This window comes from Oxyura jamaicensis, chromosome 8 (assembly GCF_011077185.1).
Source record: "Oxyura jamaicensis isolate SHBP4307 breed ruddy duck chromosome 8, BPBGC_Ojam_1.0, whole genome shotgun sequence".
Taxonomy (NCBI): Eukaryota; Metazoa; Chordata; class Aves; order Anseriformes; family Anatidae; genus Oxyura; species Oxyura jamaicensis.
Genome location: NC_048900.1, coordinates 11,573,949 through 11,595,407, shown reverse-complemented (window position 1 = coordinate 11,595,407; position 21,459 = coordinate 11,573,949). Strand labels below are relative to the sequence as shown.

Sequence of the window (21,459 nt, the reverse complement as noted above, 5' to 3'; positions counted from 1 at the left end):
TCGTCCTGTTTTCTCCTCCCTGTCCTATTTTCAGAATAAAAGCACACAGTCTCAGCCTCTGTATTCTACAGGTACCAGATAGTTCAGGCAGGATATAGGGAGCCTATAACCATGGAAGATTTTGGATGATCATCCTTTGTCTCCTCGTAAGTCATGAATCTGCAAAATAGAGCTGGCTATCTTGAACAAATTGAGACATCTGCTCCTTCTACCTCAGATCCCAAGGCCAAATGCAGATTTTCAACTGTCCAGAGTAAATCTAGCTTAATTACTTTTTCAGACACTAAAATGATTTCAACTTTACAACGATTTTAATGGGGACAGCATTGTTTTTATGCTCAGCTTGTGTTTTGGTATTGTCTGTCTTCAAAGATCGCTGTTCATGCAATGTCAAACAAGTCATCATCACCTCTGCTGGTATGTGGAAAGTGGGAAAAATCTCCTGTCAGTAACAGCACTTCCATCCCCTAAAGCTATGCTTTTTATGCTTTGACCCATATCCCATTATCTCTGCACAGATACTACTTTTGTTTACCTGCCACGTTCTTGCCCTGCAGGCCAGTTTTACCGCAGTGCTCCCCAACAGTGCAGCCTTCAGGTGCAATTTCAGTGCGCTGTAGTAATTATGTTTGAAGGTTAATGTTTCATGAAAATATCAAAGCATTTCTGCCCCTCAGCTTTACTGCTGACTTTGGTAAAAGCCTGGTTTTCTTTCTTGTTTGTTTGTTGTGGTCTAATAGTAATCTGTTTGGCAGCCAGATGCTTGTTTCTATCCAAGGCTTAATCTACCTGGAAGAACTGAAGTGAAATATGACCCGTGGTTTTGGTAATCCTTGAAAGGTGAGGGGTGACAAATTTCTTTTTCTCCCTGAAAACTCTCTTGAGACTTAAAGGAATATTTGGAGTTATGTCATCAGGCTGTATTAGGCCAAAGACCTAATCAAAGGCTAGAAAGAAGGAGCCTGTGCTAGTGACAGAAGAACAGAAAAGATAATATTTATCTTCTGGCTTTGCTATATGACATAGAAAAGGAAGACTGAAAAAAAAAAAAAAAAAAACTGGCTGTAAAGAGAATCCTTTTTCTTATAAATTTGTGTGCCATATCTCTGACAGCTTTTGCTTTCCCTATGTAATGTGGAAAAAGCCACCTTCCATTTAAAAAATAAAATTCCTGCATTATAAAAATATTCTAAACTGATGAGAATCTCCTAAGGCACCAATACCACTACTCCAAAAGTAGGGAGACGAGCACAGACTGAAGGAGGCTGGGGTTACATTTCATCAGAGATGCTGCTGGCTTTGCTCACAGTACGCCAGACGTTCAATTAACATGCAGAATGTGCTCTTGGGTTTTCTTCCTCCCGAGACTGATGGGCAATTGATTATATCTGCAGAGAAAGGTTAGGGTTAGGGCTGTTTCAAAATATGCTGCCTCTAAATTATGCAGAAGAGGAGAGGCATGGGTGAGAAGGAACCTGTCCAGTTCCCCCCAGCAATATTCCAGTTGCTGCTTGCCTGGCCACCCCAGCTCGGTCAGGTGCAGGGCGTCGCACCCCAGCAGGTGGTGACCGGATTCAGCAGGGGCAGGGGATACGAGGACGACGTATGGAATCGCCCCCGAAAGGTACTTTCAGTACTTTTAAGCTGACTCTCTCGGCCTTGTTGCACACACAACTGTAGCTGTGAGAAATGAGAGACGCTTGCTTAGCAATATGTCCTGTCTGCGCGAGGGTGGAAGACGCTGTTGACAGCGTGGTGTCGCATAGCAGGGCCTCAGATTTCAAGTGTGAGCTGAAAAAATCAGGCTGCATAGGCAATGAAGACAGATTTCTTTGAGGATTGTGTGTTATTTCAAAGCGCAGGGTTCCCAGACTCCCTTGGTGCTGCAGACTTGTGCTAACGAGGGGTCAAATTTTGAGGTATTTTGATGACAAAATGCCTGCTGAGCAGGCATTTCCTCCAAGCAAGGAAATTCTGACTCTTCCCCGTTGTGTTCCCAGTAGCAGAAGCAATGTGGGGACAAGACAGGGGCTCCTTGGCTGCAGCCAGAGCACAACCTTCTCTTCCAGGTTTCCTCAGGAAGCCTCATTTCACCTGCCCTGCACAACCCCCGTTCTCCAGGTTCCTGCCCCTTGGTAGACTGCCATTCATATCCGTGCACTACAGCCTCTGTGAATTGGCCACTTCCCTTTCTCCTGTAAGTAAAACCATAATAATGCCTTCCTCGAAGCATTGTACAAATTGTTACTGCGTATAAAACTAGCTTTGTCTGGTTTAGTCACTGATGAGCTGAAAAATAAAATAGCTGCTATAAAACCATGTGAAATACGGGTTTTATAAATTAGATTTTGTGTGGGAGAAAAAAGGCTGGCTGTTTTTTTATGTTGTTTGTATATCATGTTCAAACCTTAGTTGCTGAATGTTTGATATCTAAAAATATCACACCAGTTTTGTGGTGGAAAACGTTATTAACATGAAAATAAGTATGGGCATCTGTACATAGGTAAGAGATAACTAGCATGAGAGAATGTATGAAGTGAATAGAAGCTTTTCAGACAGGATAAAAAAAAGGACAATTTTGCTTATATACAGCACATTGGCTTAAAATATATTTCCAACTTTGCATATGTTTTGAGCTATTTAGCTGAAAATTAGGCACTGCGTCTAACTATGATCTCAAACCCCACGGATAAATGCTACAGGCTCAATACTTTGAAATGTAAATGCAGCCACAGTAATGATACTTACATGGGGGTAATAAAATGGTAAATATGAGACACACCGTTCAAAAGATTCAGAAAGAATACCTGGGGCAGGTAGGAAGAACAAGAAGAGTGATGAGAAATAGGATAAAGGTTTTCAACATTTGACAACTCTATGTAGTCCATCTAGTCTAGAAGCTCCTCCTAAAGGTCACAAGTGGATTCTTCAATGCCAGCCAAAAAGCATAATGCATCTAACTGATGGCAGTACTGAGGTTTTTGGGGGTGGATGAGGTGAGGGTGTCTGCCTGACCTTCATGTTGTCACAAATTTATGCCCTAGTGCTTGAGAGTTGCTGATGTGTATTTGAGCATTAATTAGGTCAGAGGCAAGCTATTTAATTATTGGCCAACTAACAGAGCTGCAGCTGGGGGATTGGGGTGGGGGGAGAGTAAAAGTGCATATATAGATGATAGAAAAGAGCAGTTTCACACCATAGTCACTCCTAAAATCACTGCTGTGAGAGAAGAGGCCCACATGGGGTCGTGGTGCTTGCCCAGCCAGCTGCCGATTTGGGAGATGGCTGGTGAAACGTTCACAATGTGCGGATACCAAAGAGGACGGTGATGGTTGACGTAGAGAATCAGAGCAACGATTAACCCCCGGATTTGAAGGCCCAGGCAAGCAAGGCAAGATCACCGCTCAGGCCTGTAGCAGATCATGCCATAGTAGCGGTGGCTGAGCAGAGCTCTCTCTCCTGTACCTCAGCTCAGAGAGGCCAGAGCAGGTACCCAGAGGGATGGCTTGAAAAGCTTTTCATTACCACTGGGTGGAGCTGAAGCCCTTTTTGTCCAGGCTGCTCCTTTCATAACTTCCTCCTTTTTCGTAGAGAAAAATTGTGAATCAGGCTGTTTACAGATCGATCTGGAGAGCTCGTTATCCTGCTGACCTCGTTCTGCTGGAAGGGGAGGTCAGTGAGTGTGCTTCACGGGGGCTGGGGTGGGGGTTCTCCAACAGCGTGCAGTTGTTTGGGCTGCGATGTCAGACACCGCCAGGACTTGGGATGAATTTGTAGTGGTTAGGCAGTCATATAAAATCTTAGTTGTCTTTAAATGGCTACAGTAAATGAGCCATAAGACTCAAACCTGAACGAGGGAAGGGAAAATAGCTGATAGAAATGTATCAGGTGAAGAAAGTGTGTGTTAAATAAGAAGTTTTCATTGTTTCTCAGTTCAGCTTTTCTGTTGTAAATGACTGAGTGACAGCAGCAGATCCACAAGATGGGAGTTTGGATCAGACATAAGGGAAATAGGACTTGTTTTGAAACCAAGTTCCCAGCAGATGGACAGGGCAGCAGGAGGGTGAAAGCAGTTGTCCAGATCACTTGGTGCTCATTACTTGGTCTTTGTCCTGTCCCGCTTAGCTGGGCTCCAGTGCCCTGTTTTCCACCTGCAGCCAGGCTCCCCGTATCTCATTCTGATTTATCTTCTCAGTGTTTTGCTAAACGCCTGCTTTTCCCACAGCTGGATCAGACTAGAGCCTAGTCTGTTGAATTCTGGCCATTCCTGAGATGTGAATTCCCCTAGTGAGGAGCTCCATTTAATGATCCCTGTTGGGTTTATTTATGGTGGCTGAACATCTCTATGCCTCACAGCTCTGCGAGCAAAAACCTCTTCAGCAGATACAGCCAAATCCAGCAGGGGCCGTGGCTTCAAGCTTTGGTACTACAAAGATCTGATGGCATAATTGTGTCAGAAGAAGTTACAGGTGTAGATGTACCACTGTTGACCAGCACATGCTTTTGTTACCTTTATTCATGTTGTTCAGGCCACAAAAAGACACTTATATTGCAAACAGCTGTGACTATGGAAGAACATACTGCCCACCTGAGGCTTGTAATTGCTCTTCACATGGGGGCTGCAGCCCCTTTCAGTTGCAAACAGAAGGTACTGTGCCCTAGCCCACTTTAGGCAATGTCCAGTGGAGTGATTTAAAGTGATGATGAAAATGTTTAGCAGCTTTGGTCAAAGAACATGAAAACACTCACAGAATTTCCTTTGTGGGCCCAGCTGGGTAACTCACAGCTGGCAGATGCTGATGGACAATGGTGAGTCAGAAAATCTTCAGTCCACTCAGCCAAAAAAAGCTAGATGAGGATGTCTTTCATTGGACTTGAGAGATGGGACAGTTCATTCAGCAGAAAAGCTCTTTCTGTTGGTTGTGTTGCTAATAGGAAACCTTGCTGACATAGCTTTGCTAGTACAAGTATAGATGTGAAGATACTGTGGCATGAAAATATCCCTTGTTTTCTCGTTTGAAATCATCCAGAACATTTACAAGATGCTTGAAATTTTCCTGTTACTCAGTAGTTCCCTGAGACTCTCCATCACCAGTCTTACATCTGTGCTCATCTCATTCCTTTCTTCTTTCTAAACCCATGTCAGGATCAGCACCCATGGTGCACCCCGTTCATTGAAGGCTTCTGTCTCTACCCGGCACCATTCTTGAATGCGCTAACAAAAACAGAGAATCATCACTGAATCATCTAGGCTGGAAGAGACCTTCCAGATCATCAAGCCCAACCAGCAACCTGACCTGTAGAGTCCCATTACTAAGCCAGATCCCTGACTGCCATGTCCACGTATCTCTTAAATACTTCCAGTGATGGGGGCTCCCCCACTGCCCTCTGTGTGAAGAAATTCTTCCTAATGTCTGATCTACACCTCCCCTGGCACACCCTGAGGCCATTTCCTCACATCCTATCACTTGTCACTCAAGAAAGGAGACCTATTAACTATGGTGGCTACCCTATCAGACACTCTGGATTTTGGTCTATATTTTCCCTGTAACTTTTGTGCTCTACCCTGGGTCTCTGCAGGTACAATTACACTAGACCAGTATAACATCTGATTAGCTCATGACATAAAACACATCTGTGTAGTACAGCTTATTGATTGACAGTGGTAGAGGGATCTTCTGATATCATAAACATGCCTCAGATAGGAGGGTGGTGATGTGATTGTAGTCTTTGCATCTATTGCCTGTCCTATGTGATGATGAAAAGGGATAATTATTACACTCGTATTAATAATTTAGGAAGCTAAGCAACAGCACCTGGAAATTAGGTGTCAGCTTTGCAAGATTTCCACAGAATGAATAAGGACGAAAAATAGGTCAGGTGAAGTTATACTTTTGTCATTTTAGAGAGGGGAAGAAAGTATTTTTAGCAAGAAGAAAATGCTGTCTGTGCCTAGCTGTGCCACACAGGTAGGTACCCATAACGGATGAGCTCTATTACATGTGACTGCTCAGGGCCTGACCGATGGCTGACAGTTTCCACAAACATGCTGCTGAAGTGTCCGCTGGTCTGTGTACTGGCGTTGGTAGTCTGCAGTGACATGCAGGGTCATCTTTGTCTTCTCCATTTGCTCGAGGGATATTGTAATTCCTCAGGGCTGTGTTCTGGCATGGATTTGCTTAGTTTCTCATAGTAATTTTCCAGAGCAAGCATCCTAAAACGCTTCCTCAAAATGTATTTTTCCGTGCTTTCAGTAGTGAAGAAAAAGAAACTACTTGAGGCACATACTCCCATACATACTTGTACTTTGTGAGACACAAAGGGCCTGTTAGCTCTACAGAAAGTTTGTGCTGATATACAATCAAATAGATCGTGAAACACACAGCTTTAAAGAGTTGGAGTGCAGCACTTGCTTTGCCATCTATTCTGCTGTAGCTTTTATTACTGGAATATTTCTCACTTTCAGTTCTAAATTCCCTCCTCTCCCTTTAGGCTGACAGTGTGGACCGTAGGTCTTAAAAATTGCTTTCGATGGAGTGTTATTATTGTTTATATTTAAGAATACTGTTTTAAAACCTGAGGCTAAGTTGAAAAGAAGAGCTGCAATGTCGGGTGCATGTGTTTGGTGTCTTGTGACAGTAATAACATTAAAAAGCAAAACTTCTGTTTAGAAAAACAAGTCATTAATATTCTAGCCAAAGAAAGACTGCTTTTAAAATTGAACACTTATGTTCCTAAAATGCTCAATTCAGCGTATAGCAGTAGAATGTGTGTATAGCGAACAAATTAATTGGTCTACCTTATGTGATATTTATTTTCCTGATTTTACCAGAGGATCTTTGTTATTGTACCATTTGAGCTTTGTGGACAGTGACACTGTTGTGATCTGAAAAATAAGCCATCAAATTACATATTACCAAACCACTTAATAACAAAATAGAAGCTGCATGCCTTCCTCACTCTGCATTCATGTCTACAAGAGCAGCACATCCAGCTCTGGCCTTTGCTAGCTGGGAGCACTTCACAGGACACAGTAGACTCATATTCTGATGATCTGCATCAGTTTTACAGAGATAAGGGGTTGACAAGTGACATTTTTCATTCCAAAACATCCCAGTCATGTGAAGTTTGTATGTATGCTGAGTGAATAATTAGCCAAACAAAGCCTGGTGTTGGGAGTGGTACCAGTGTAGTAAGGTCTTATTCTTTAAATAAAAAGGGGATGGCACAATGACAGTGACTAGTTAGATCTCAAATACAAATGGAGTGTGGAGACAGACCATGTTAAGCAGGTAGGCCAACTCCTATTGTTCCATCTTTTCCTTGTAGACATTTTTCCTGGGGTAGAAGAGCACATCACAGAGTTTTTTGTTGTTGGTGGTTGTTGTTGTTGTTCTGGTTTTTTTTGTTTGTTTGTTTTTAAACCTCTGCTCCATTACCCATAACAATACAATCCACAGCTCCATCAGGAGTTATTTTTCTGTGCTCCAATAAGCTTCAGCCATTTTATATTTCATTCTTGAGTTTGTCATAACGCTTTGTGTTCTAGAAAGATATAATAGTATTGAGTCATATCGCTAAAAAAAAAATCTTTTTCCTGCAGCTTTTGGATTTTACTATGGGGAAGTATAAGCCATGAGAAGCTCCTGTGTTTCACAGCTGATATGTGCTTTTGCAGTTTCTTGATACTTTTTCTGAACAGTAGGAAGCATTCTTCTGAAATGCCTTTTTTAAGTTTCTAAAAAGGGAGTTGGGGGTGCAAATTTTAGTTTCTCACCAGTATTCTTTATTGGCCCCATGAATTAGCACTCAATACTGGGTGGCTTTATTGTAGTGCTACTAGGAACATTTTTACTATGTTTTATTACAGGAACTGGACAGTTAATTCATCCAGTAAATATCAATATTGTCTCAATGACATCTCATTCGACTTCATCCCTTAGATTAATTTTCTGTGCTAGCAGGGTTTGCATAAATACACTCGTACCTATGTTAATTACCTTCTGAATGCATTGCAGACTATTAAGCACTTAATCAAATTCTTAGGATTATCTTCTTGCATCCTCTCTTGTAGACAGGTTTGTATACCAGTTTGATCATTTTTATCTGGGGAGTGCTTTTTAACCCAAGCACATATGGGACTTCTTGTTCTGCTGTTACAAATCCTGTGGAGGTACATCTGCTCTTAGGAGTGTGCCTTGCCACATGCTCACATTTGAAAGAGCGTTAGGCCTTTTTTTAATTTTAAAGTAGGCCCCTCAGTAACATTTTTATATCCTTGATATAATTACACCGCATTCCATTTCAGTAGCTATATTTCAGCTCGTTTCTATTCATTTATTTACATAGCTAAAAAGCTTTTTTTTTTTTTGCTCTTCTACTTTGTAAACATTTTAAATACCCTACAAAAATGCTATCTACCATAAATGGAGCATTTTCTGACTGTATGCTCATGCATTTGTTTTGGTCTTAAATTCCTTTCCAATTTGTTGTGAGTGCAGTGCATTACTGCAAATTGCTTGCTTTTGGCAGGCATGACACTGAGTCCCTTGTCCTGATCCCTTTCCTTGTGCTACGATCTTTTTTACATCTGCTGCAAGTAAAACTTTTCCCTCTATTTAACTACCGTTACATTCTGCCTTCATATCTCGGTATCTGTTTTTACCTAGAAACACTGTAGCTCCGTCCTATAAACTAAATACTGCTGTATGAAATTGCTGCAGCCACCGAATGTGTGCTGTTCGTGGCAGTGCCCAGCTTGCCTGTGTTCCTTGCCTCAGTTGCAGTCACAGTTTGTCCTCAAGTCTGTGTGGCAGGATCTGTGTCAAAAAGAAATGTGGCATTGTATGATGTCTTTCAGGACACATGGTACTTTAAGCACCTCTAGCAACTTTAACTTGTGTTAAGAAAGGTGGAAAAGTGAATAGTTATAAGGTATCAATATATAAGCAACATAAATTATGCTTTTAAAATAGTGATACTAAAAAGCACCCAGTAAACAAGAAAGTGGTACTGTAGTATTATCCATCTTACAGCCTCATCGCTTCTAGATAACCCATCTCAGCAAATTCCTCTCTCATCTCTCCTACAATATTTTTGGGTTGTTCTCTTTCTCACATAAAGGGCGTGCAGCCAGCAGTTTAGGCCTCGTACATGAGGGAGGAGATTTCTGGCATTATCTCAGGTTGGATAAACAAGTGCACTCTGTTTACGTGTTCTAAAATGTAAAAAAAATCAGCAAGTAGTTAATGACAAATTGTTCATTTCACTTCACATTGGTGAACAGATAATTCGTCTGTACAAACACAGACATTATTTAGTTTATGCAGCTTCTATATGAAATTACGTTATTCTCCTATAAGCAGGATGGGTCCAGATTAGAGTGCATAGGAAATATGCAGCTAGCCAAACAAAAATTCTTTTTTGCAAAGCAAAAATCCATTTTGTTCCTTGAGCCTCTGCACATCTTCTGAGGCTATTTGTAATTGCACTTGCATAGCAGAGTTTAAAAGGGACTAATTAGGATCCTGTGGGTTAAGGGCTAATCTTGCTGTGTTATGATTCTGTATTTCCATCTTCAATTCTGTTTTTATCTACTTTTTGTTTAAAACGTTTATAGTTTATCTTTCAGAAAAGACTTACACAATTAAGAAATCCTTGTGCTTCTAACAGAGATTATCCCCTGTCAGACCCACCACCTGCCATGATTTTGAGCCAAGCAATGATGGACAAAACTCCAGGGAAAACTACTTCTTTTAGAATCCCAGCCATTTGAAGCTAAACTTTGTGAAGCTTTTATTTGATTTAAATAGACAGGAGAAATTAGATAGAGCAATTTTTTGTTACTATTATTCATGAATTGTTCTTACTTCTCTCTGTAATAAGAAAGCAATCATTGAAATCTGGGTTAATCCAAACTGGGAAACTCACAGGAGTGACCCACATAGTCTAAAATCCACTCTGTTCCCTTCTCGCTAGGTTAAACATGGTGTTGTCCCAGTTGCCTGGATTCTTCAAGAACTGAACGGATCCTAGGAAATCTCTAAGAGTCAGTTATCTCTGAAACCTGAGCTAGATGAAGCACTTTTCTTATTGGAAGAAAAAATGTAGGGAATTCCTTCTAAATCTGAGCTGTCAGCCGTGTGAACAGTTGGAGTAAGCAAGGGCACAAGACTTCAGATGTGAGCTTGCTTGGTAAAACAGCAAGGAGTATGAGTCCTTAAAGATGCTTGCATTCCTCTTCCCTGATGACATTTTGTGGCAATCCTGGAAAATTTTGTAGCTTCACAAAACAAAAGCTGCAGAGGCTGTCAAAGGCGTATGCTGCCTTTTTCTGTTAGGTAACACTAAAATAAGAAGCCAGAGGTTGTCAGCTGTGTTTATAGGGGGGTTTGATAGTCTTAATAGCCGCATCCTGACCCTGCTGGAGTCACATAGCTGGGCTTGCACTCTGTTAAGCACGGGTCTGGGCATGCATTTAAGCCCAGGCTTGCCTCCAGAGCTTGGTGTTTACACATTAGCCTGTGCTCAGGAATAAAGCTTTGTCTGATCTCTTAAACACTAGCACAGCACTTTAGCACAGGCTGGTGCTGTCATTCCTGTGCCAGTCATAAGTAGAGTCACATTGCTTTCCAGACCGCAGCAGATATCCCAGCCTTGGTTCTTTGTCATCGTGTGTAGATGTTTCCCATTTGCAGCCAGGCTAGCAGCTAGCCACCTGGAAAGGCGAGCGGTGGGAACTGGAGCTTGGCAGGGGTAACCCTGTCCTGAGACCACCAGCACTGCAGGACAACGCCAAGCGGTTCGAAAGCTGTGTGGCTGCAAAAGGATTTCCCAGGTGTCAGAGAGGACCCCTGGAAAGGGTACAGGTGTGTAGACAGCTGGGAATTACCTTATTTCTCTCCAAACACAGGGAAGGGCAGGCAGAGAAAAGGGCATGGCTGGAGTGCTGCTGCATTCTGCAGATCCCCTGGGCCCGCTGCAGCTATGCAGCTAAACCAGCTGTGATTTGCTCCAGGGGTCCAATCTGCTGTCTGCTGCACAGGGAATCAAGTTGTGTTGGCAGGCCTATCCGCCGTCTGGGGGGATGGACTGGGCACCGTGGCAGTCCTGTGGGGTGAGCCTGGGGGTGTCCAAACAGGCACACCAAGCAGCCACTGGACTTTGCTGTGCTTGGGTCTTAGCAGCAAGGCTCTGTGATGCCCAGCTGTTCTGAGGCAGAAAATCCCTCCTCGGTGCTCAGCCTGCTTCTCTGAGCAGGGAGGGGGAGGCTGGAGGGAGGGACAGCATGCTGGGCTGCCCGTGGAAATGCTGCGTCAAATTTGAGATGTACCAATTTGGGTTGACCCGTTTAATGAACAAGCTCAAAAACTAGCAACTTCTATGGAACTGGAAAATTAATTGGGTCAGCACAATGATGATGAGTGATCTGTGAAACGGTTTTGTTTAGAGTCCAAGTACTCTGCATTTATTTTCTGGCAAATGATTATACATTGTCCTGGATAATCCTTCGTTTTTTATTTGAGTGTTTCAATTGTACCTGCCTCCCTTACTTGTACCCCATCCCTAGTTGCAAATAAAGGTGATAAAAATAACATGTTGGTGATAGCTTACAGAGTGAACTGCAAGTGGTGGTGTGTGTGTATGTCCATGTGTGTCTCCCAGAAGTGCCACAGCACATACCATACAGGTGCTGCTTATATGAATGTACTTGCAGTGTACTGAGAGGAGGATGTAACAATTAACAATAGTTTTTGTCTAGAAGTATTGCAATAAAAAAAATCAGGTAAGTAGTGGAGTGGTAAATGTTGCATGCTCCAAAGACTAAAGAACATGCACTACTACATTTGCCATATTTTCTAGCCAAGGTTAAGCATAAGAATCACACTAACAGTAATAATTTCCTGCATGTGTGCAAATGCTTTTAGCATACTTTAGGATAAGTAGGCTTCAGGAAAGTAATGCAAAATGTAGAATTTACAGAGCTCATAATGTTCCAAGAATATCAAATGCTTATTGAGAAAATAAGAGTTTCTGTATATATTTGGGTAATCCCAAAAGGACTAGTGGGGAATAGAATACCTTCTAATTTAGATTCTATAGGCTTTGGGCTCCTAAAAAAATCATCTGGCTTTCCATGTCCCATTGCATTATATACTATGTTAGGTACAATGGAGAAATGTATTTCAGACAACCTTCTGCTCTGATGCACGGGATTTGTCACTTGTTCAGATAATTTATGCCTTGATCACTACTGATACTGCTCCAGATGCACACGCTAGCAGAAGCATGAATGAGACTCACTGAGAATGATTTCACGTGTTCTCTGGGAGGAGCTTCAATTTTTTAGTGATGAAAAATTACTGATCACATCTGAGGGTCGTTTATAGACCTTTGTGGGCATTAACTAGATCAGTTTGCCTCTTCTATCTCGTTGTCTAGTATGTACGTGGAGCCAGCTGTGCTGTAACAGCAAAATCCCTGTTTGACTGAGGTGGTCAGCAGAGTGGTTTCAGTGACTGCTTGGCTCTTCTACTTTAAATACTCACCTCCTGTGCGTCGGGACTGCTCTACACCATAATCATTTATTGGTTTTATCTATGTTGTTTTGTTTTGTTTTTTCCTCTGTCAGACTCCTCTAACTGGAGATTTGTTTTCCAGTTTTGGTATGCAGTAACGTCCTTAGCTACAATGACTGCATTAAGACTTGCATTTTTGAAACGTTCTGTGTATTTGTATAGGAATGTGCAAGCAATTGAAAAGGTACATGAGCTGAGACAATTCTGAGTTGTATACATACATAAAAGCCAAAAGCTTAGAGTGTATTTCTTGATTTTCATGTCTTGTGAAAGAGGCGGTTGAGAGAAGACCTCTGTAGTATCACATATTATGCTTTTTACTTGTCATATCTTCAGTATTATATTAAAAACCGTGGTTCAGAACCCCTGACCTACACACACACACAGCATTAGCTGTTTGTCACAGTTTAAAATCTCATTGAAATGCTTGTATTGTGGGAATCCAATGTCCTAACACAGCTTTGTTGAAAACAGCACAGTGAGTTTTTCCAAGACCTTCACTTGCAAAATCAGCATTCTTGTGAGCTCTGAGGTCTGGCTGTTACTTAGTGAGTTGAAGTCAAGGTGTTTTTTGTGTGTTCTTAAAGGTTTTTTAATAATACCGGATTGTGATCCTCAGTTTTTTCCCTCCTGTTCCTCTGTATTACAACAGAAGTTTTGGAGGACAGAATGCCCTGGGAGGGGAAGCCATCACCTGCAAGATGACAGTCATTGGAGGGCCTAAATCCCGTGTGACTTGCTGTCACTGTTGAGGCTAGAAGCTCAGATTTTCTACCCAGGCACTTCAGTCTAAATGTTATTCACCTCACTTAATCACCAAATCACACAACCAAGCTGCTGTTGTGTGGGTAAAGTAAAATAAAATAAAATATATATATATATGTTTTGTCTTGTTTTGTTTTCCTGCTTTGAAGATCATAGCTTTATTTTCCTAACTGTCTGTGAGAAATAAGTTTCAAAATGCTTGCTGACATTTCAAGGAGCCTGCTGTCTGTGCTACACTGATGCTGAGTTTCTATTTAATGTGAAATCCTGTGTAAACTCATTGTGACTTTGGTGGTTTAGTAAATCTGATACCTAGATAAACCATTATATATTTTTCCTATCGATGCCATTACCTGAGCTCATTGGCCAGCCAATACAGACAGACAGCTCGGTGTCTCCCAAGCAAGGACCCTGATGTAACAGAGCAGCAAGTGAGACAGTTCAAGGCAGTGAGCACTAAGCAATGTGACGTGGCAGTGTATGTAACGCCAGGATATCCTGATGCAGTGCGAGTTGCTAGGCAGTGAGCTGACAGCCTGCTATCGCAAGCTCCTGACAAATGGCATGTTTCTTGACATCCTTTCTTAGGATGCAAAAAAAGCATCCATGTAAATAGACAGGGGAAGAGTTTTTTTTTTTTTTTTTTTTTTTTTTTTTTTTTTTTTTTTTCCCAGAAAGTTACTGCCTGATACAGTTTCACTGTTTTGTCTTTTTCCCATCCCTTCATCTTTCAGTAAATTCCAGGGTTGATTCTTCTTTGACCAAACAGAGAAGGGAGCAAAAATAATAATTAAAAATCCTGTGGAAAATACTTTGAGATTGTAAATGGAGAAGAAATGTGATTACAGGCTATCTCCTGATTTTAATACTCCCCTCAAAATCTCGCTTTGCAAATTCAGGATACTTGGAAGCTCTGCAGATGTTGCAAGGAAGAGGGAGGAAAGCAGTAATGCTGCTTAGCATGATTCTTTTGCACCTTTTAATTGCCAGATGTAACCTAGATAGCAGGCGGCTGCTCAGTGAAGGATTTCTTCTGTATCTCTGGTTTCTCCCCACTTTGCATGAATGTGTAGGAGGGGGGATTAGTGCATAGCCATATGGGAGGGAGCTAACAGCAGTACAGTTTCTTACTGAGCCATGCTGCAGGAGTGGTAAAAGACAGCGGAGGGAGCAGGAAATGGTGGAGGAGGGGAGAGGACTCCACTGACTCTTAATGGAAGTGATGCAGAATTCCCCCAAGACCTGAGGGGCTGAGGATTTGAAGGCTCTGACCCTTCTACATGCCTTGCAGACCCAAACTGGAGAGGCACTTTTCAGTAATTTATCAATGCAAACTCCAAAACGTTTTTTCCTACTTTGTGGGATTTTCTACTGGACAAGAAGAAGAAGGATGTGCATTACTTAGTGGGAAACTGAGAGGATGGTAGTCTGACATCTCTTCTGTAAATCAGCAGGCCGGATCATAGCTTTATGTTCATAATATATGAAAGCTGGGGATCAGCAACTCCTAAAGACATAACGTCCCTCCTTCCTGGGTACCAAGAGCCTGGAAGCTCCTGAAAGGTAGGGGAGGGGCAGGTGGCAAGGGAGGGAGTGGGTTGTGTGGGAGCAAGCCAGGACTTTATAATGTCCCTGGTTCCTTTTTCCAATCTCAAATCCTCTGGTACGGTATTTCTGAGGCAGCTGCAGGCTTAATGACCTAGCATTCAAACAGTGACCTGTTTGCTTGGTAGTTTAAGAAAACTGTCATTACATCAGAATTCATGCTTCTGCCCAGAACTTACACAGGATGTAAAAACCCCAATATCCAAATCATCCCCTACTTTTCATCTATAGAAGGAAATCTCAGTGACACAGTTCTTCAGATTGCTTCAGATCAGCGAGAAGGAGATGTCCCACTGAAATCTGGCATATCCTCTGGGATCTGTGGGAGTCAAGGACAGTTTTCCCCAGCAGGCTGCTTTTCCTGTCAGCTCCCTATCTGCATGTTCTTTCTCTGAGACACTACATGGGAACTATGCAGAAGAGATAATACAGTCCTCTGCCAATTAATTTTCCTGGCACGTTTCCATGGGCCTGAAGAGCAGAAAACATGTGCAGATGTAGGAGGCGAGATCTGGCCCTGTGTATTTTCCTGAAAAGCAAGCTCTATTCTGCACAGCTGTTGGTGGCTCTCTCCCTTTATATTTTTACTAACAAAACTGAAGTAGAAAATCATGTTTTTCTTAAGGATGTTTCTTATGCTGTTATGCACGTCCTGTTATTGTTTTGCAAGTGTTGCCTGCTTTATCACGCTCTGGTATTTTTATTCCTTTTATTCTTACAGGTCAGTAAACCAGCTAGTAAGTCTAATTGCCCTCATTCTGTTCTCCTGCTTTTGACAGATAAGAGCTGCATACCAGGTAATATCCTGTCAATGTACTTCAGACCTCCTGCCTTGTAGTCATCCATCCAACCTGCTGCCTTTCTTATGGCTCATTGTGCAGCAATTGGTTTAAATACCTGGCTCTAGTTACTTAATAGAATAGAAGGAAACCATCAGAGGAAATGGATTAAATTGAAATGGAAAGGTCTTTAAAGATGTTTCCCACCTGTGTGAATCCAAACCACAAGCACTTAACTCAAATAGGATTCAATACAAAGGAGAAACAGAAGAACTTTTCTTAAGATCCTTTCTTAAGGTCCTTTTTCCCAACACACATTGACATAAACCTCACATATGCACATTTGTTCCGTCTGTCACAAAACAAAATCAGTACAGTCTGACTTTTTAATAACATACTATAAATAACTGGTAGTAAAAAAACAAAGAACAGAACCAAGGACTGTTATTCTTGAGGACCTTCTCTGTCTCCAGCAGTAGCCTGTATTTAATGCTTCAGCAGAAGGCAGTGTACCTGAACGTTATGCAAAATATATAAAGGAGAGAAATTTCTCCTGTCAGTGATCAGTTTATGCTGCAAAGCATCCCTGACGCTAATGCTTGCAGTTGTTCTCTCTGTCAGCATGTTGTTATTATATGTGCACATCTAATCCTTAAAAATAAAAATCTTTTAAGATATTTGTTTCGTTTGCTCAACTATTTGTCCTAGAGCGCAGAGTTCCGGAGCCAAAGAAGTAGGACATTGCATTAACATGCACCTGGGGAGAGTTAATGCAAAATTCTATTGTCTTTTCATTTGGCAAGGTGTTTTCTCTCTCACACACTTTGTGACAGGTAATGAGATGTGTTTCATTTGCTTCCCAGCTTCAGCTATGTGTGCCTGCTGTGTAGGGATGTAGTGAGGTTTCCTTTAGGATTCACACTGCCTGACCTCTCTTCCCATGAGGTAAGATGAAAGTCTTCACACCCAGCTGCTGGTCTCATCCTCAGTCAAGCTGAGAAGCTGCCATGGAAGCAGAGGAGCTTTGCTGCCATGCTGGCCCGCAGAAAGCAAAGCACAGCTGGATTGGGGAGAATAAGGCCTTGACTGGGGGAATTATGGTGGTATGGGCAGGCTGGGGAGTAAGTTTTCCTGAAGGCACACATGCTGCCTCTTTCCACAGCTGGCCCACAATGCTGCCGTAGGAGATCTGTAATACTGTATGCTTCTGAAAGCATTGTGCACTTTCTCATCTTTGGAGTGGAAACTGTCATTTGATGTATGTCTGTGTACCCTTGAATGCATTGCCCTGCTGGTTTCACTGGAAGATGAAGGTGACTATGCAGATAAGACATTTGTGGCTCATTCTTTTGTAGATCAAAGCACTTATATACACAAGTTTTAGTTTCTCTTGTTTTACAGTCTTCTTTTAGGGCATTGCTCTTGTGGTTTTTCTAAGTTATTCTTCTAATCTTCTTTTATTTAATATTTTTAAGCCAGAAGCCGAAATGCACAATAGTATTTAAGCTAAGAATCTACTGCTGAAAGTACTGTTGCATTTTCTGTTTTCTGTATCCAGTGTTTAGTTATACAGCACTAGTATACAGCACTGGTATTGTGTACCACTTTTATTGGACTGTGCCCATAATTGAGGTCCATTACATGCTTGATTTTAAGTTCATCTTCTGAACCCCCTCCCCCCCCGAATTCTGCATTTCATCATACTGCTCTTATCTCCATAAAAGCCACCTGGGTTGTGTCTATCTTGATTTAGACAGGATTTCCCAAATTCACTTTGCTTGGATAGTGTGTAGCAGTCATGATTGCCCAGATATGGGAAACTTAGTAGTTTCCACCCACGCAATGGCATCTCCTGTTTCTTCCTCCTTATTCCCCTGTCATACAAGCACTGTCACCACAGTAGTACGTGTGTCTTAGCTGTTCTCTGCGACCTCTTTTTTCCTTGACATGATGTCTTGACCTGCACAGACATCCCCAGACATCATTCCTTTACCCTCTATTTCTAGCACCATTGGCTATTCGTACCCGAATGCTCTCCGGGGTTCATGAACTATTTGGGAACCCCTAGTACAACATGCATTCAGTTCTGGCAACCTTCTCTCCCTGAAAGGGAAATTTGGACCTTAACTTGTAAATTATCAGGCTGAAAGAATGGGGACTGTCACTTATGACAAGCAACAGTGTAATGAATAGTGTCTCTTAAATGCCAACTATTTAAAAAAAAAAAAAAAAAAAAAAAAAGGCAATATGGGCAAAGCAAGCACATCAAACTTTATCTGCATTACCTTACTGCAAAATATTACATAATATTAAAAGTGTTAGTCCTAAACTGAGGTTACTAAGCTCAATATTTCTATATGAGAATATCAGTTCTGGAAGCAAAATTTACAACGTTCCTTTGACACAAAGGAGGTTTTGACCTCAGGTGGTGAATTCCATCTGTGTAGGAGACAGAGGAGGTCAAGGTGAGACCTCAGAAAGAATTCCTGTAGGAATTAAAGACTATTGTGAAACTTGCTAATTTCTCACTCAATTTTACCTTCTCTAGTGAAAACTAAAGCATCTGTATCTATATCTAAAAGACAAAGTGTAACAAAACAAGCTAGCTTACTTACAGCTCTCCTCCAGGGAAAGAACAAGACAATAAATCTGTCAAATTTTAGTTGTTTGTAACGTGCTGAAGAGTGTTCAGATAGTTTGTTGGCAAAAGCAGTGTAATAGTAAACTGTAGTACAGAATAAAATACTCAAATTCTACATTACTTTAGACTAATTGTTGGCAAAGTATTTTCTCATGCAACTCTCAAAGGATGATTTAAAATGGATATGCAATTTTTTTGAACTGTAATATTCTTCTAAGTCCCAGGCACATAACTTTTCCTGATATTAGGTGGCATAGAGCAGTAGCTGGGGAGGGGTCTAGGTGAACACTGGCTAAAATACACCCATTGTATTTTGGCATTTGCTTGTTGAGTATACTTCAAAGCCTTTCCAGTGGATACAGGAAAAATCTCTTCAGAATTTCAAAAGTTCAGCAGCTGTCTCCAGCTGAGACAACTTTATAAACACTAGACCTTCCACTCACAGTGATCCATGTCAGATGATTTTTCTTATGAGACAGGCCTTGCCTCCATGAACACTGACTTATTTACTTTAAGAGTATATTTATTGCTTTTTCTTCTCTCATTTAACAGAAGCTATTTTGATAAATTGCTAATGTGATTCTTAGCAGTGGTATTATAGGGCAGTGAAAGTGGCACGATTCTCTTTTCTGTATAAAGTGAAATTCTGAAAAATCTCAATATTCCCTGTAGCCTTTATATTGATATGAAAGTTGTTTCACAGCTTAAGACAGAATTGAATCTAGAAACTCAGACTGATTTCATATATGGGTCTCTCAGACACTTCTAGTAGAGAATATTGAAACCTTGAGATGTTTTTCTAAATGTTGTTTTGTCTTTTTCTTTTAATATAAATTATCTTGAATAGTGTTTTCAAAGTCTTAACATTCAGCATTTCCTAGATGTCCTGTGTCTGTAACTGAACTGATAATGCTTGAGATACACAGGAAAAAAATAGAGTATCTGGAAAACAATTGAGAGTCTGAAACTTTATCTCTACTTCTCTTGTTCAGCTCCAAATGAGGATCTAAAACTGTATTATAATCTGGCTTCCTAATTTTCATATAAGAGGATATCATCAGCATACTTAGGCCATCTAACTCCAGCTCCTGACAAGCCAGTTTACATGCAGCAATGTTATCAAAGAGATACTCTAACCTTATCCAATGAAGAGCCCAATCAAAGAGCTTAGCAGCATATAAGCCCTCCAACACAAGACATACAGGCTACAAAAGGTGATGTCTTGCTCCTCTACTTATCCCCCAAATATTCCCAAGAATGTTTATATAAATTCTTTTGAAAATACCGGCTATAAAACTATCTATTCTATTTGTGTATAATAATTTAAGCAATGGTATTTACTAAATTTAAAGCTGAACAGGTGGACCATCCACATCCTTCACAGAAAAGCTCTTCGCTAATGGATGGCAAAGTCTTCAATGGATTTACACCTATTTTTCAAGTAAACATTATACTCAAATATTTCCAGGCAAGGATTATTAGCTTTGGATGAAAAAGGATATTTTAGAGTTTCTTTGCTGTGCATTATTTCTGAAAAGACATCACATTGTTTAACAAGCAGTGCAAAAAATCCTGTTTTCCCATCTTTACAAGCAGTAGCAATTATAATTGCAGAGCATATCAGAAGCATAGTAAACCAGCCAAGAGAGCAAAGGCTAAGAAACATGTACTGAGTCCAGTTACCTCCTGTGAAGCTCAGGGAAATGAGGAGGAGGTGAAATCCATAATTTCTTCCATACGGGGAGAAGAAACAACCTAAAAAAAAAAGAGAGGGAGAGATTTTCAGGATGTTCATAGAGAAAGGACAAGTTCAATGTTTATATTTATGGCAGTATCATCATTGCGCTGCACAATAAGCAGTAAGAGATGGATAGCAACTGATCCTTCACTGTCTGCTGTGAATGATGGATGCGGAATAAAGAGCTTCCCTAATTTACATGGCCCACATGAGGACCAGGCAGGCTGTAGTTTTGCCCAGAAGGAAGGAGGACAGGATCTACTGAATTGCTGTTCTCGCTTCTCCTTGTACAGGAAAGAGAGAGCTACGTGCCTTTCCTTTCCCCTCCACCACGTCCAGGATGTGCAGAGGTAGGTGGGCAGCACTTCTCAAAGGAGTATCGTTTGCTAAGCTTCTCATGGTGCAACTAAAGAATCTGAGGAGGTTTCCTTCTTTTTGAAGTGGAACACTGCTTTATTTGCCCACGTTGTAACCTCTTAATCATATTTTGGCTGGTTAACTAAATAACATTAACTTAATCTGCAGCTACTTTATTACTCTCTCTGTTGAAACTGCGTTGAATCTGTGGGTATGATGTCTCCTATTGTATGGTCAAATGTAAACGTTACCTGGAAATTTAAGTTAAGCATCTCACTAATAACATTTTGTATACAGAATCAATGGAGATCCAAGAGGGGCGTGGTTTTGCATTTTTTTTATAGTCAACATTTTGGTAAGAAATTTAAAAAGACTTTTTTTCTCTTCCAAATAACTGTTTAATCACTGCTTGAGGCTGAATAAAAGTGTGTTGGAGCAGATGGCAAGAACATAGGATTTAAGCAGGGGACAGATGTATCCATATTAGGGAGCCTGGAAGATAAATCTCTTGAAGTCTTGTGGCAGACATGATCATTACTTTGTTTACATAGATGAAATATGACTAGTTCCAATTAACAGTTGCTGTTGTCCATATTTGGGATCTTTCCCCTTCAGATGGTCATTAAAACCTGTTCTAAATCATCATGTTTGTGCTACTTCCATTCCGTGTATAAATCATGTAGGCATCCCAGCATCTCTATTCTTTATGGAAAACGTCTAGATAGATATTTATACAACATAAAAACAATTGTGGGGGGATTTGCTTTCTATTAAGCAGTTTGCAAGTACCGTCTCTAATGACGTACTGTCTCCTGTGATGTACAGGGATGCTAGGAAAGCACAAAAAGGACATCACTATTCAGCCTCTGTGCTGCCAATCCGTTCTTTGCCTCTTGCTCCCTCCCTAATGCTTCCAGGGACTACTGTCCCTGTCACAAATGGCTTCTCTTAGGACTCTAACATAAAGCACATTCCTAACTATTTTACATCTGGGTG

At 41.1% G+C, this 21,459-nt stretch overlaps 1 protein-coding gene across 5 annotated transcripts in view; it reads left to right on the top strand.

The window, feature by feature from the left end:
- Positions 1-3,577: 3,577 nt before the first annotated feature.
- The window catches only part of RALGPS2 (Ral GEF with PH domain and SH3 binding motif 2), a 145,439-nt gene continuing 127,557 nt past the window's right edge, over positions 3,578-21,459 (top strand). For 2 of the 5 annotated variants that reach the window (XM_035334004.1, XM_035334002.1), the window contains exons 1-2: positions 3,578-3,672; positions 20,400-20,456. The gene's annotated coding sequence lies outside the window, so the exon portion shown is untranslated. The remainder of the gene's footprint in view (positions 3,673-20,399; positions 20,457-21,459) is intronic. The other 3 variants (XM_035334005.1, XM_035334003.1, XM_035333996.1) reach the window with 2 other exon arrangements.